Here is a 14,076-nt window from a genome sequence, read left to right on the forward strand (position 1 = left end):
TTTGCAGCGGATCCGCAGCGGATTTTACCGAGCAGAAACGTTGCATATCCGCATTGTGATGTACAGTAGCCTTAAAATCAATGCAAAAAAAAAAAACGCTGTGCAGACGCTGCAGATTTTTCCTCGCGGTTTTCCTGCGGTACAAAATCCGCAGCATGTTACTTCTTTTGTGTGGTTTTCCATCTCCCCTGTCACCAAATCCGCAGGGGGAAAACCGCAAGAAAACCGCATGGAAAATGGAAGAAATCCGCAGGAAAAATGCAGGTCATTTGACCTGCGGATTTCTTCCATTCTGCACGGAAAAATCCGCAGGGCCAAAAAGTATGTCTGCACTCAGCCTAAAGGATCTCTACTTATTCTCAAGGAAATTGGTCTGCAAAAAACTATATGGTGGGGAAAGACAGGAGCCCCTTACCAATAGTCAAATGGAGGACGAGGCTCTGTCAGCTTTAGAGGAACTTCTGAGGGAACAGGACGTCTGTCCTACAGGTAATTTTCCTCCATCCGTCTTGCCCCGGTCTACTAGGTTCCCCCCTTTGTCCTTATGTCCGGCAGTGGATATATTTACTAGATTAGTTGTCGAAGATTTCAGGAAGATCTCTACTAAACGGAGATCTGATAATCTGACTGCTAAACAGCGCATTGCGCTGAATCAATTACGATCGTATCATGATATAGTAATAAAACCAGCGGACAAAGGGGGGAACATAGTAATATGGCCTAGTGCCATGTATGAAAAAGAGGCTTTGAGACAGCTGAGGGATGGTAGGACATATTTAAGATTAGATCATAATCCTGTGACAGCCTTTTCTACTGATCTGGAGGAAATCCTTTCTGCAGCTTTGGTTAAGGGGATTATCCCTAAAAAAGTGTATGATGGGCTGGTGACTAAATACCCAAAAATTCCTACTATATATTTTCTCCCTAAAATCCATAAGGATCCTTTGGATCCACCGGGGCGTCCGAATGTATCGGGGATTGGAGGGGCTATGCGAACCAATCTGCAAATTCATTGATCATTATCTCAAACCATTGGTTGAAGCATTGCCCTCCTATGCCCGCGACACAATGGACGTCCTGGCAAGGATTGATGGGGTGTTTCTTGAACCTGATATGTTTTTAGTCTCAGCTGATATTGAGTCCCTATATACCTGTATACACCATCATGATGGTATTGAAGTCTGTCGGTTCTTCTTGAGGGGCAGTAATTGGGATGGCCCTATGTGTGATTTGATCTTGGAGTTATTGGAGTATATTTTGACCCTCAATTTTTTCATCTTTAAAGAATTTTTTTACCCGCAGCAACGTGGCACTGCCATGGGCGCGGCCTGTGCGCCCTCCTTCGCCGGCCTGTTCCTTGGTTTCTGGGAGAGTAAGATATTCGGGGGGGCGCTCGGGCCGCGGACCATGTACAGTGCTGGCTTCGGTATATAGATGATGTGTTCATCATCTGGCAGGGGTCTCAACAGCAACTCCTACACTTTATGGAGGAATTAAATTCCAATAGGTTCAACATCATATTGACTTATAATTACAGTCAAACGGAGGTGGATTTCCTGGACATCAAAATAATAGTGGACTCTCAATTACATCTACAGACTGATGTCTACAGGAAGCCCACCTCTGTGAATGCGCTTTTACATGCGCAGTCTTGTCATCCATATTCAACAATACGGGCCATCCCAATCGGACAATTTTTGCACATGTGGCGTATTTGCTCCTCTGATAGATTTGAACAACAGGCTGAAGACCTTAAAGAGAGGTTCCTTATGAGGGGTTACAATCATCGGAGTATAAAAAGGGGCTATTATAGAGCTAAAAAATCAGCACGATCCACCTTATTGAATCCCCCACCTAAGAAAAAGGAATCACGGGACATAGTAAGATTTATTTCTACGTTTAATGGGGAGTGGGACACCATGAGACAATGTCTTGATAAACATTGGGACATTTTACAATCTGAACCGAGCTTGAAAGGGGTTCTGTCAAGGCGCCCTTTAATGACATATCGCAGGAGCCCCAATTTGGGAGATTTGTTAGCACACTCCCACTATGTCCCTCAGAGAAAAAGCTTTTTTTGACTCTCGGGGACCACCACAGGGATGTTTTCCCTCTGGGCATTGTGTAGCCTGTAGAAATGTCTTGCGGACATCTTCTTTTCAGTCAGCTGATGGAACACGCACCTTTTCCATTCGCCAATATATTACGTGCAGCACTACACAGGTGGTGTATTACGCCACCTGTGGATGCCCTAAGATATACATCGGCTTGACTTCCCGTCATTTATAGGTGCGAGTTAGAGAGCACGTTCGAGACATCATGGCGGCAGCAGATGTACAAGACATTTCTCAATTAAAAACCATTCCCAAGCATTATAAATTCCATCATGACTGTTACCCCAAGTCCTTTGTGGTGAGGGCATCCAACACATTCAGACTGGGATTAAGGGCGGCGATATCAAATGCCTCCTTGCCCAGAATGAGTGTAAGTGGATTACCATCCTTGGTACCATGAATCCCCACTGACTCAATGAGTCCTTGGGCTTTGCGTCTTCTTTATGAGATTGGCCCTTCTGCCTCTCTGCATGTCTAAAACTCCCCTGTTTTGTATATTCTGTTTTTGTTTTTAGTTTTTTATTTCTTAACATTGTTTTTATCTTTTTCTTGCCCATAGTTATTTACCTGTTGCAGAACCCCCCAGCACACTGAATATGTTGTGCAGTTTTATGTATGTATATAATAGGTTCTATGTGTTATGCATGTCCCTAATGCATCAGCCCACAGGCTGCAGCCCTGGGCAGAGGGGACACGATATTCTCCTTTTGTCCGCCCTCCGCCCACCTTTGTAATTCCCACAGTAAACATCGGCAGGCTCCGGCCACCAGCGGCTTTTGTAATGCATGTCTGGCCTGCAGCTTTTCTATTGGCCTGCCCTCTGTATCTGTGTGATATATTCTGTGTCCTGTGAGGAAAGTGTTGTCAGAATGGAAATACGTGGAGAAGCAGTGATCTTTTATATGCGCCCATGTAACCAAGGAATTCCAGCCAGCGTCATTCATTCAGACTCCAGCCAACACAGAGCGGACCTCCGAAAACACGGGGTGGTACTGAAAGAGGTACCCCAGCTTGGGTAGACCCCATTACACTGGTGGCAGACAACGGGATTTGTTACCCCTTCTACAGGAGAAAAGGAGTGAATGGAAAATAACTACCAGAAGTTAAAGAGGACTACATTAAAAGATCTGGTGGAAGCCCGAGGGTTGATCACCAGCAACAAAACAAAAGCGGATTTGATAGCAGCCATCATGGAGCACGACAGTGCAGCGCCCCCCAATGTGAATGTGGGGGAGACCGTATTCCAGAGGGAGGTAAAGAACAGACTGGCGTTCTTTGGCCTAAACCCTGCAGTAGAGATCATACGAGAGGTGATGGCTGATGTGCGTACTGATCTGAAGGAAAAGATGGCCGAGTGGACCAGGATAGAGCTAGCCAAGATGGAGATGGCAGAGCGGAGAGAGGAGAGTCAGCGAGCAGGGGGAGCTCTGGCCTTCGACCAGGTACCTTCAACAACCCACAAAAAGATCCAGTATAATGCCTTCCGACAGTTGGGGGAGGCAGAGGAAGACATTGATGGCTTTCTGCAGGACTTTGAGCGGCAGTGTGCCCTTCATCAAGTGCAGCCGGAGGAACGGGTTCAGATTCTGGCCAGCAAGCTGACAGGCCGGGCAGCGGACGCCTCTCGCACGGTACCTGATGAGGACTGTATGGACTATGAGCGGATCAAAGAAGTGATTTTGGCCTGGTATGCGCTGACACCAGAGGCCTACCGCCAAAAGTTCCACAGACTTATAAAACGCGTAACCGATACCCACACTGTAAATTACGGCGGTCACTGCTACGGTGGGTACAAGGGAGCCAAGCAACCACTAAAGAGGACGTCCTCCAGCTCTTCCTGTTAGAACGATTCTTTAATGGACTAAACCCCGAGACACAGGAATGGCTTCGGGACAGGAGGCCAATGACTTTTGAGGAAGCCGCTCGTCTGGCCTATGAACATCATGATGCCAGGAGGCCGCAGTTGTCTGGATCAAATGTGGTCACTAGGCCCGCCCATGGACCTGGAGGGCCCCAAACCACCGAAGATTGTAGGGGGGACCAGCTAGAAACCCGGCCTACCACAGTCCCCCTGGGGCGCGATGTCACATCTGTCGTCAGCTGGGCCACCTGCAAAGACAATGTCCCAACCGGACTCAGCATACCCAGTGGCCAAAGGCGGGAGCAGCTACCTTCAGCCGGGCTGCTGTACACTGCTACCAAGGCGAAGCTGACCCGGCATTGGGGGCTACGACTAACCAAGGGGTGGAAGAGATGGAGGAAGTGCTGCATGAAGTAGACCCCGCGCAGGCAGCCCGGGCAGATAATCGATGACAGCATTGACAGGTCGTGTGGGTTAATGGGAAACGTATGCAGGGACAAAAAGATTCCGGGGCAACTTTGACCCTTGTGAAGCCTCATCTCGTCCGGGACCAAGAGAAGACGGACCGGACAGTGGCAGTCCTTGTATTAGGGGGAGCTATACATCGACTACCCACTGCCAGGATTCGCCTGAACTGGGGAGTCGGGGATGGCCTTGTTGAGGTCGGCTTGATGGAGGATTTGCCTGCAGACGTCTTGCTGGGAAATGACTTTGGGCCCATGTTGTCTGCATTCTCGGTGGCCCCTCAGGCTGAGACCTATCCTGTGACCACCCGGAGACTAGCTCGAGCTGCGGAGGCGGAATCACACTCAGAGGAGGCCCCGGTAAGACATCCCAGCCCTGCACGTATTCCCATAGCCAGACACATTTCTTGGGCCACCCCAGATGAATTTAAGAGGGAGTTCCTTGAGGATCCTTCATTAGAGGGATATCGTGGGAAGGCACAGGAGGGGAGAGGAGTACTGGAAGGGGAACAGTTTGTATGGAAGCAGGGACTCCTCTACCGGATCACAGAGCAGCACCACACAGGGACGAGCCCCACTATAAAACAGCTGGTAGTTCCCAAGAAATATAGGCAGGACTTACTGCGAATCTCCCATGATATACCCTTGGCCGGGCACTTCGGCGTCCGTCGCACCAGGCATCGTCTAACACACAACTTCTTTTGGCCGGGGGTAACCTATGATGTTCGTCAGTCCTGCCAGACCTGTGACAGTTGTCGGAGCATTGGCAAGAGGGGGGATCGATGCAAGGCCAAATTACGCCCCCTCCCCATTGTGGAGGAACCATTTAGCCGAGTAGCGGTCGATCTGATAGGGCCGTTAGCCAAACCCAGTCCGTCCGGGAAAAAGTATATATTGACAGTGGTAGATTATGCCACAAGGTATCCAGAGGCGGTTGCGTTACCTAACATACTGGCAGAGACAGTGGCGGCCGCCCTGCTCCAGGTTTTCTCACGGGTTGGATTTCACGGGAGATTATCTCGGACCAGGGTACCCAGTTTACAGCAGAGGTGACCAACCAACTGTGGAAGCTGTGCGGCGTAAAGTCCATTAGAAGCGTCCCATACCACCCGCAAACCAGTGGGTTGTGTGAGCGCTTTAATGGGACATTAAAACAGCTCATTGGGACTTTTACCAGGACCTACGGGGACTGGTAGAAATTCTTGCCACACCTCCTGTTTGCCTATCGGGAGGTGCCCCAAGAATCCACGGGTTTCTCCCCGTTCGAGCTGGTATACGGGAGACGGGTAAGGGGACCCCTAGACTTAGTGCTGGAACACTGGGAAGGGGAGGGACTCGTAGAAGGGGTACCTGCCTGTTGTACCCTATGTGCTGGAATTCCGGGACCGCCTACAGGAGCTGACCCAGGTTGTACGTGAGAACCTGCAGGCGACACAGCGGCGTCAGCGCGTATGGTACGATCGGAGGGCCAGAGAGCGCACTTTGGAAATAGGACAGAAGGTCCTGGTGTTAGAGCCCACTAAGCAGAATAAGTTTCATGCTGCATGGCAGGGGCCCTACCAGGTAGTGGGGAAAATAGCCGACACATCCTATAATGTCGCCGATTGTGACGACCCCAGGGTTATTCGCATGTTCCGCGTGAATATGCTGAAGCCCTACCGGGAGCGCCCTGAAGAGGTAGTGGCCATCTGTGCACCTGAAGCAGAGGATTTAGCTGGACTTCCCTTGCCGGATGTCTTAGGGGGAAAGGACTCAGTCTAAAACATGGGACCAGGTACACTTGGGTGAAGACCTAGGCCCCCGGGAGAGACAGCAGGCGGAGGCGTTGTTGAGGCTGCGACAGAGGATGTTTTCAGAGAGACCGGGGTACACTCGCCTGGCATAACACAAGGTTGAGACCCAGGATCAGACCCCACTGCGACAAAACCCCTTCCGCGTCCCTGAGTCTGTACGAGAGGGGATGCGACAAGAGATGTTGCGTTTAGGGGTCATTGAAGAGTCAGTCCCTGGGCATCCCCCCGTAGTGTTAGTGCCCAAGAAGGATGGGACTGCACGGTTTTGTGTAGACTATCGTAAGCTCAATGAGAAAACAGTGACGGATGCATACCGCATGTCGCGTGTGGATGAGTTGTTAGACCGGCTGGCGGGGGCAAAGTATTTGACCACCATCGATCTATGCAAAGGCTACTGGCAGATTCCCCTTAGTCCTGACGCTATTCCCAAGTTGGCATTTGTCACCCCGTTCGGCTTATTCCAGTTTCGAGTTATGCCATTCGGGATGAAGAATGCCCCGGCGACCTTCCAAAGGCTGGCTGACCGGCTTCTGGATGGTCTCCAGGACCATGCTTGTGCCTACCTGGACGACATCACCATCTACAGTGCGACATGGGAAGAGCATCTAAATCACCTAGAGACAGTATTGGACAGGATTCACCAGGCCGGAATCACCCTGAACCCAAACAAGTGTCACGTGGGCAAAGCAGAGGTTCAGTATTTAGGGCATTGGGTGGGAAGTGGGAAACAGCGACCAGAACCAGCCAAGATTGAGGCCATAGCCAAATGGCCCATCCCACGCAGTAAAACCCAGGTCATGGCGTTTCTAGGGACAGCGGGGTATTACAGGAAATTCGTTCCCAATTACAGCAGCGTAGCCAGGCCCCTCACTGATCTGACCCGTGAGAACCAACCCCGCCAGGTAACCTGGACCTCAGAGTGTGAGGAAGCCTTCAGCCAACTAAAGGACGCCCTCACCAATACCCCTGTGTTGGCCGCACCCGATCCAACTAAACGTTTCCTTGTTCACACAGACGCTTCTATGTTTGGATTGGGGGGCAGTACTGAGCCAAGTCGGGCCGGACGGCCAAGAACACCCGGTAGCTTACCTGAGTCGGAAACTACTGCCCCGTGAAGTAAACTATACAGCCATCGAGAAGGAGTGCCTGGCGGTAGTATGGGCACTCAAGAAGTTGCAACCATATTTGTATGGACGACAGTTTTCCCTCCTAACGGACCATAATCCCCTAGTCTGGCTTAATCGGGTCTCCGGAGACAACGCCAGATTGCTGCGGTGGAGTTTAGCCCTACAACCTCTAGACTTCACCATCCACCACAGACCCGGCAAACAAAATGGTAACGCCGATGGACTAAGTCGACAAGCGGAACTTGTACCAACCCCATAAACTTCGGTCATCCCCAAACCGATCTGTGGAGGATCAGACTGTGTATGCCGATCGCGTTGCTGAAAAGGGGGAGCCGTGTTACAGAACCCCCCAGCACACTGAATATGTTGTGCAGTTATATGTATGTATAATGTGTTCTATGTGAGATGCATATCCCTAATGCATCAGCCCACAGGCTGCGCCCCTGGGCAGAGGGGACAAGATATTGTCCTTTTGTCCGCACTTCCCCCCCCCCCCCCCCCCATCTTTGTAATTCCCACAATAAACATCGGCAGGCTCCGGCCACCTGCGGCTTTTGTAATGCATGTCTGGCCTGCCGCTTTTCTATTGGCCTGCCCTCTGTATCTGTGTGATATATTCTGTGTCCTGTGAGGAAAGTGTTGTCAGAATGGAAATATGAGGAGAAGCAGTGATCTTTTATATGCGCCCATGTAACCAAGGAATTCCAGCCAGCGTCATTCATTCAGCCAACGCAGAGCGGACCTCCGAAAACACGGGGTGGTACTGAAAGAGGTACCCCAGTTTGGGTAGACCCCGTTACACTTGTTATTTGTGCCATCTGATGTTTCATCCATTATTCCCAGTTGTTCTTGATATGGAACATTTGGATACAGTATTTGAAGATAGACATAAAGAAGAGGATCTCTTTTACCAATGTGCACACATCTTGATAGGTTATTATACTAGCATTTTTATGTTGGGATATATGTATATTTAAATTCCTATCATGTGTTGTACTTTTTGTATTTTTGAGGCAGCTGTATATTTGTGTGCCTCTACTTCTGCATTTCTTCCTCTTTTTTCTGTGTACATTTTCACACTGTGATATATGTAATAGAATTATATCTACAATTTGTAGTCCTTTGTACCCCTTTTTTTTTTTTGTGTAGGAGAAAATACAATTTTGATAATATCTTCTTTGGTGATATTGTCCTATTGAAGTATCTGGGAATTAACTTTTGTGTATTATACACCATGTTTGTCAGTGTGCGGCTCCCCTGCATTTATCTCATTGCTGCAGAGTTTGATTCCTCCCTCTCTTCGCCCTCTCTGACATGCACTGTTGGAGGGTGGCGACTAGATGCCAGCCGTCCCCTCCGCGGTGTCACTTCCGGTTTGGGCAAAGAGGGCGGAAGTACAGTCTCCTCTCCATTGCGCAGGTGCAACCTATTAGGTTGCGGTTGGACCGCGTTACCCACGTGACTCTGGCTATCAGATATTTAACTGGGCAGTGTCATTGTTTAAGCCACGCCCCCCCTGAGGAAGCGGTTTTTACCGCGAAATGCGCATTGGGGTTCTTCCTGCACGGCAGCACGCCCTCTGGCTGACATGATGGGTAGGATATGAAATTTACTATTTATATACCAGGCAAGTGTGCAATACTTCGGTGGATGTTTTCTCTCTCTGTACCATGTAGGAGTTTTATACTCCTCTTTACAATAATGACCCAGGGCATCATAGACATTTTTTTTGCCGTCCCTTGTATATGTTTTTCTTGCATTATGCCTTTATTATAATGAAGTGACTATCCATGTATATTTACTCGCTGTCGCCACAGATGCTGTCATACAGGATTTTCTTTTGTTCCTGGTTACTTTTTATACCAATAATTTTTATTAAGATTTTATATAAAACAGATTATACACCGCAGCAAACATGCGGACAGTTGAAAAATTTGTCCTATAACAGCAGGACAATAAAATTCAAAGTAAAAACACATAACAGCTGAAAATTCTGCATAGTAGGGTTAGGGGATACAATTTGCAACATAGGAAGCAAGGGTAGGGATGATAGGTAATGAGATCACATGTCCACCAATCAGGACTGGAAGGACGAGAATTTGGACACCATCCAGGTGAACCAGCGATTCCTTATTTTATTTTTGGTAAACATATCTGAGGTCAGAAGAAGCTCGTATTGGTAATGTTTATTGATTTTTTTGGATAATTTCCAATTTAGAGGGGATAGTTATTTCTCTCCAGTTGTCTGCCAGACACATACGTGCTGCTATTAGAATGTGTGATACAATTCGTCTCAAATCGCCAGGGAATATATGTAAACCGATCCCCAAAACCGCTAGCGGGCAGCTCAAACTTCCAGCCAGGCCTATAACTGAGGTAATAATGTTAGACACTTCTTCCCAAAAAGGCCGGATGAGCGGGCAATCCCACCACACGTGACCTAGGGAACCAACACCCGAGCAGCCCTTCTAGCAGGATCGGGGATAGGAACCACAGAATTTGGAAATCTTCAGTGGGGTGTAATACCAGTCAAAGTGAACTTTCTTAAGCTGCTCAAGATGATTGATACAGGAGGAATATTTCTGCAAGTCGCCAGAAGCGGACCACCATTGGTCCGGGGTTGAGGAGAAAGCAAGAGCCCCTTCCCAGTGCCTCATATACGCTTGTTTAGGACCATTACCGGGGGAATTAAACACTTTATATACTACCGAGAGGCCGTGTTTTTGAGAGGAGGAAGAACTAAAAAACCGCTGTATGGGCGAGCAAACAGCATTATGGCAGGATAAGGGAAATACACATGAATTTAAAAAATGCCGAATTTGCAGGTACTGGTAGAAGTTATTTCTGTGAAGGCCAAATTCATCCATTAGGACAGAGAAAGGTTTCAACTCCTGAATTAAGAGGATATCTTTCATGACCACAATACCATTCCTCACCCAATTGCCTAACGTGAGGCCATCCAAATGAAGCTCCGAGGCTCTAATAGAGAGAGACTCAAATTTAATCACCTGACGAGAAGAGACCAGATCAGACCAGTAAGAAAATGCCACTTTCATTGTCTGCAAGGGAAGAGAGGGGGCAAAGGAACCAAGCACTCGGGCCTCCAGTAGAAATCTCAAAGTCCCACGCGGGGCCAAGTATTTCTCCACAAGCGCCCATTTGCGAGTACTAGAATCATCATACCACTCCCTTAACGCCTCTAGAACTGCTGCTTTATGGTATAAATAAAAATTCGGGACCTCCAGATCACCATGTGACTAACTATAAAATAAGGTAGACATACCAACCCTAAGTTTCTTTCCTGCCCAAATAAATCTGCTCACAACTGCCTGCAGAAGAGAGAGAAACCTCTTCGGGAACCTCAAGGGAAGACAACAGAATAAATAAATAATTTTTGGTAGGAACATCATCTTTACTATCTGAATGCGCGCCATCTAGGAAAGGGGTAAGTGTATTTGATTGTCTATGTCCTTTCGAATGGAATCAAGCAGAGTATTAAAATTCTGCTTGACAATACTGGAAAGTTTACAAATCCTTTAGTCCTAGGTACGAGAAGCTGTCCCGGGCCCAAGTATATGGGACAAGTGAAGAGATTCTATTTCTAACAGATGGTGGAACATTAACCGAGAAGAGAACCGATTTTCCTTCGTTTAGCTTGTAATATGAAATCTTAGAAAATTCAAGGAGAGCGTTTTTGATCCCTATCAATGATCTTTCACTATCAGTGCAAGAGAGAATTACATCGTCTGCATATAGACCGATCTTATGCTCTACAGGGCCTATTTTAACTCCAGAGATTTCCTGGTTGAGCCTAATGGACTCCGCCAGGGGCTCCATGACTAAAGCAAAAATTATAGGGGAAAGGGGGCAACCCTGGCGGGTCCCATTAGTCAGGTCAAATCTATCAGAATAGAAGCCAGCTGCGCAGACCAAAGCATTTGGTTTTTTGTATAAGGCCATAATAGCACCCTTTTATATTACCAGAGAAACCAAATGTGTCCAAAATGGCGTCCACGTAGCCCCAGTGTACCCTGTCAAACGCTTTTTCCGCATCTAGAGACAGGAATACACCGGGGGTACCACTGGACTCAAGAAAATCCATCAAATCAATCTCTCTTCTAGTGCCATCTCTAGCCTGCCTCCCTGGGACAAATCACACTTGGTCAGGGGAGACCAGGGCCGGCAAAACTGAGAGGAGTCTATTAGCCCAGACTTTTGCATATAACTTCACATCACAATTCAAAAGAAGAGATAGGTCTGAAGTTACCAGGAGAGGTTGGAGGCTTCCCCGGTTTAGGAATAGTAGTGATTGTCACAGCCAAGCTTTCAGATTGGATATCAGATGAGTCCCTCCATAGTGAGAACGTTCTAACCAAAAATGGAGCCAAGATGTGCGCAAACTGACGGTAGTAAGAATTAGAAAAACCATCTGGCCTGGGGGCAGAAAGTCTCTTAGAGCAGGGGTCCCCAACTGCCGGTCCGCGGCCCAGCACCGGGCCGCTGCAGTGCCCTTGCCGGTCCGCGGACACAAGGGGGGCCAGGGGCGGTCAGTGGCCTAGCGGCGGCCAAGGAGCGATCCATTCCAAGCAGCTCCGCTGCCTGCAAGAGGGAATAGCAGGAGCGGAGCTGCAAGGACCCGTCCAGCTTCCTGCCCGCCGCCCGCGCTTCCTGTCTCTGACTGACACAGAGAGGAGCGCGGCCGCTGCTGTGTCAGAGCGAGGAAGCGCGGGCGATGCTGCGTACAGGTGAGAGGAGAGAGGTGGTGTCTGTGTGTATGTATAATGTGTGTGTGTGTACATGTATGTCTCTGTGTGTGTGTGTATGTATGTATGTCTGTGTGTGTACATGTATGTCTGTGTGTGTGTTTGTGTTGGTGGAGCCTGGCCCTGGAGGAGATGGGGACATGAGGAGAAGACCGTGATGGGGAGAGAAGGCCATGATGGGAGTGATGGAGAGACGGGAATGATGGGGTGAAGGCAATGATGGAGAGACAGAAGTGATGGGGTGAAGGCAATGATGGAGAGACAGCAGTGATGGGGTGAAGGCAATGATGGACAGACAGCAGTGATGGGGTGAAGGCAATGATGGAGAGACAGCAGTGATGGGGTGAAGGCAATGATGGAGAGACAGCAGTGATGGGGTGAAGGCAATGATGGAGAGACAGCAGTGATGGGGTGAAGGCAATGATGGGGAGAAGGGAGTGATGGGGTGAAGGCAATGATGGGGAGAAGGGGGTGATGGAGCACTCATTCAAAACCTATGGGGAGTTGAGTCACATTATAAATGTTATTTAATTATAAGTATGCACTGCTACACTACAACCGTGTCCATAGCCCCGCCCCCTTATGACCAAAGCCCCGCCCCTGCCACACCTCCATCCCCGCCCTGCCGGGCCATGGAAGAATGGTCTTGCTTGAAACCGGTCCCTGGTGCAAAAAAGGTTGGGGACCGCTGTCTTAGAGGAATTAATAACCCGAACTACTTCCTCCTCAGTAAGGGGGGCATTAAGAGCAGCCAGAGCCGTGGGGGGAAGTTTGGGCAAATTTAGTTTAGCAAGGAAAGAAGAGATTTCACCCTTCGTGGGCTGGTGTGTTTTAGGATCTGACTTGAGATTATATAGTTGGGAATAGTATTCTTTAAACTCCTTAGCTATATGAGTACGGTTTAAAACTTTGGACCCGTCGTGCTTAATCAAAAAGGGAATGGCCATCCGAGCCTCCCTTTTCTTCACTCGACTTGCTAGGACCCTACCGGCGCTATCACCCAAGCTATAGAATTTGGATTTAAGCTTTTTTAGATTTTTTTTTCATAGGAATACAGCATAATTGATCTCAGCCGATCTCTCAGACCTCTAATAAAGTCAAGGAAAATGTCAGAGGGGTGGGCTTTGTTTACCCTTTCCAGGAGCTGGAGTTTAGACAAAATATCATTAAATGTTTTTAACCTTTCCCTTTTTTCCATTGCTGCAATTTTGATGAGGACACCTCTAGCAAAGGCCTTATGGGCCAAAGAGTTTCATCCGAGACCATTTGATTATCATTAATGGCAAAAAATTCTTTTAATTGCCGAGCGATTTCATCGCTGGTATCTTGGTTAGTGAGGATATAATCATTCAGTTTCCATTTGGAAGGAGACCGGGTAGGACCCCCGTCTGAAATTAACATAACGGGCGCGTGGTCCGACCACGTAATGGGGCCAATGTTAATCTGGTCACAAACAAACAGTAACGAATCATCTACTAAGATATAATCTATTCTAGAGTAGGTATTAAACCTTAGGGAGTGAAAAGAGTAGTCTCTCTCCTGTATGAGCATATCGCCATATATCATGAAAACGAAACTCACGGATCAGGTGGCCCATCTCTTTTCTGGCCGGGGCTTGGAGGGAACAATCTAGGAATTTAAACATAGGGACATTAAAGTCTCCGCATATCACCGAGGAACCCTTTGCTATTCCCCTAAAAGTCTCCAAAAATTTACGTATGAATCTCAACTGGCCCACATTGGAAGCATACACTGAAGCAATAGTAAATTGCACATTGTTTAGTAGACCAATTAAAATGACATATCTCCCCTCAATGTCCCGCACCACCCTTTCAAGCTGGAAGGCTACAGAACTTTTAATGAGGATTCCCACACCCACCCTTTTGTGGACATTATTGGCAAAAAACTGATGAGGATAATTAACATTTTTCATTCTACCATTATCCTGGGCTAA

The 14,076-nt window shown here is 48.2% G+C and overlaps 1 protein-coding gene across 3 annotated transcripts in view; it reads left to right on the forward strand.

Moving 5' to 3' along the window:
- The window catches only part of LOC141049031 (protein Mis18-alpha-like), a 140,726-nt gene that overhangs the window by 30,574 nt on the left and 96,076 nt on the right, over positions 1-14,076 (forward strand). The gene's annotated exons all lie outside the window — the stretch shown is intronic.

The sequence above is a fragment of the Dendrobates tinctorius genome, unplaced genomic scaffold (assembly GCF_039654945.1).
Source record: "Dendrobates tinctorius isolate UK_male_01 unplaced genomic scaffold, ASM3965494v1 ptg000140l, whole genome shotgun sequence".
Lineage (NCBI taxonomy): Eukaryota > Metazoa > Chordata > Amphibia > Anura > Dendrobatidae > Dendrobates > Dendrobates tinctorius.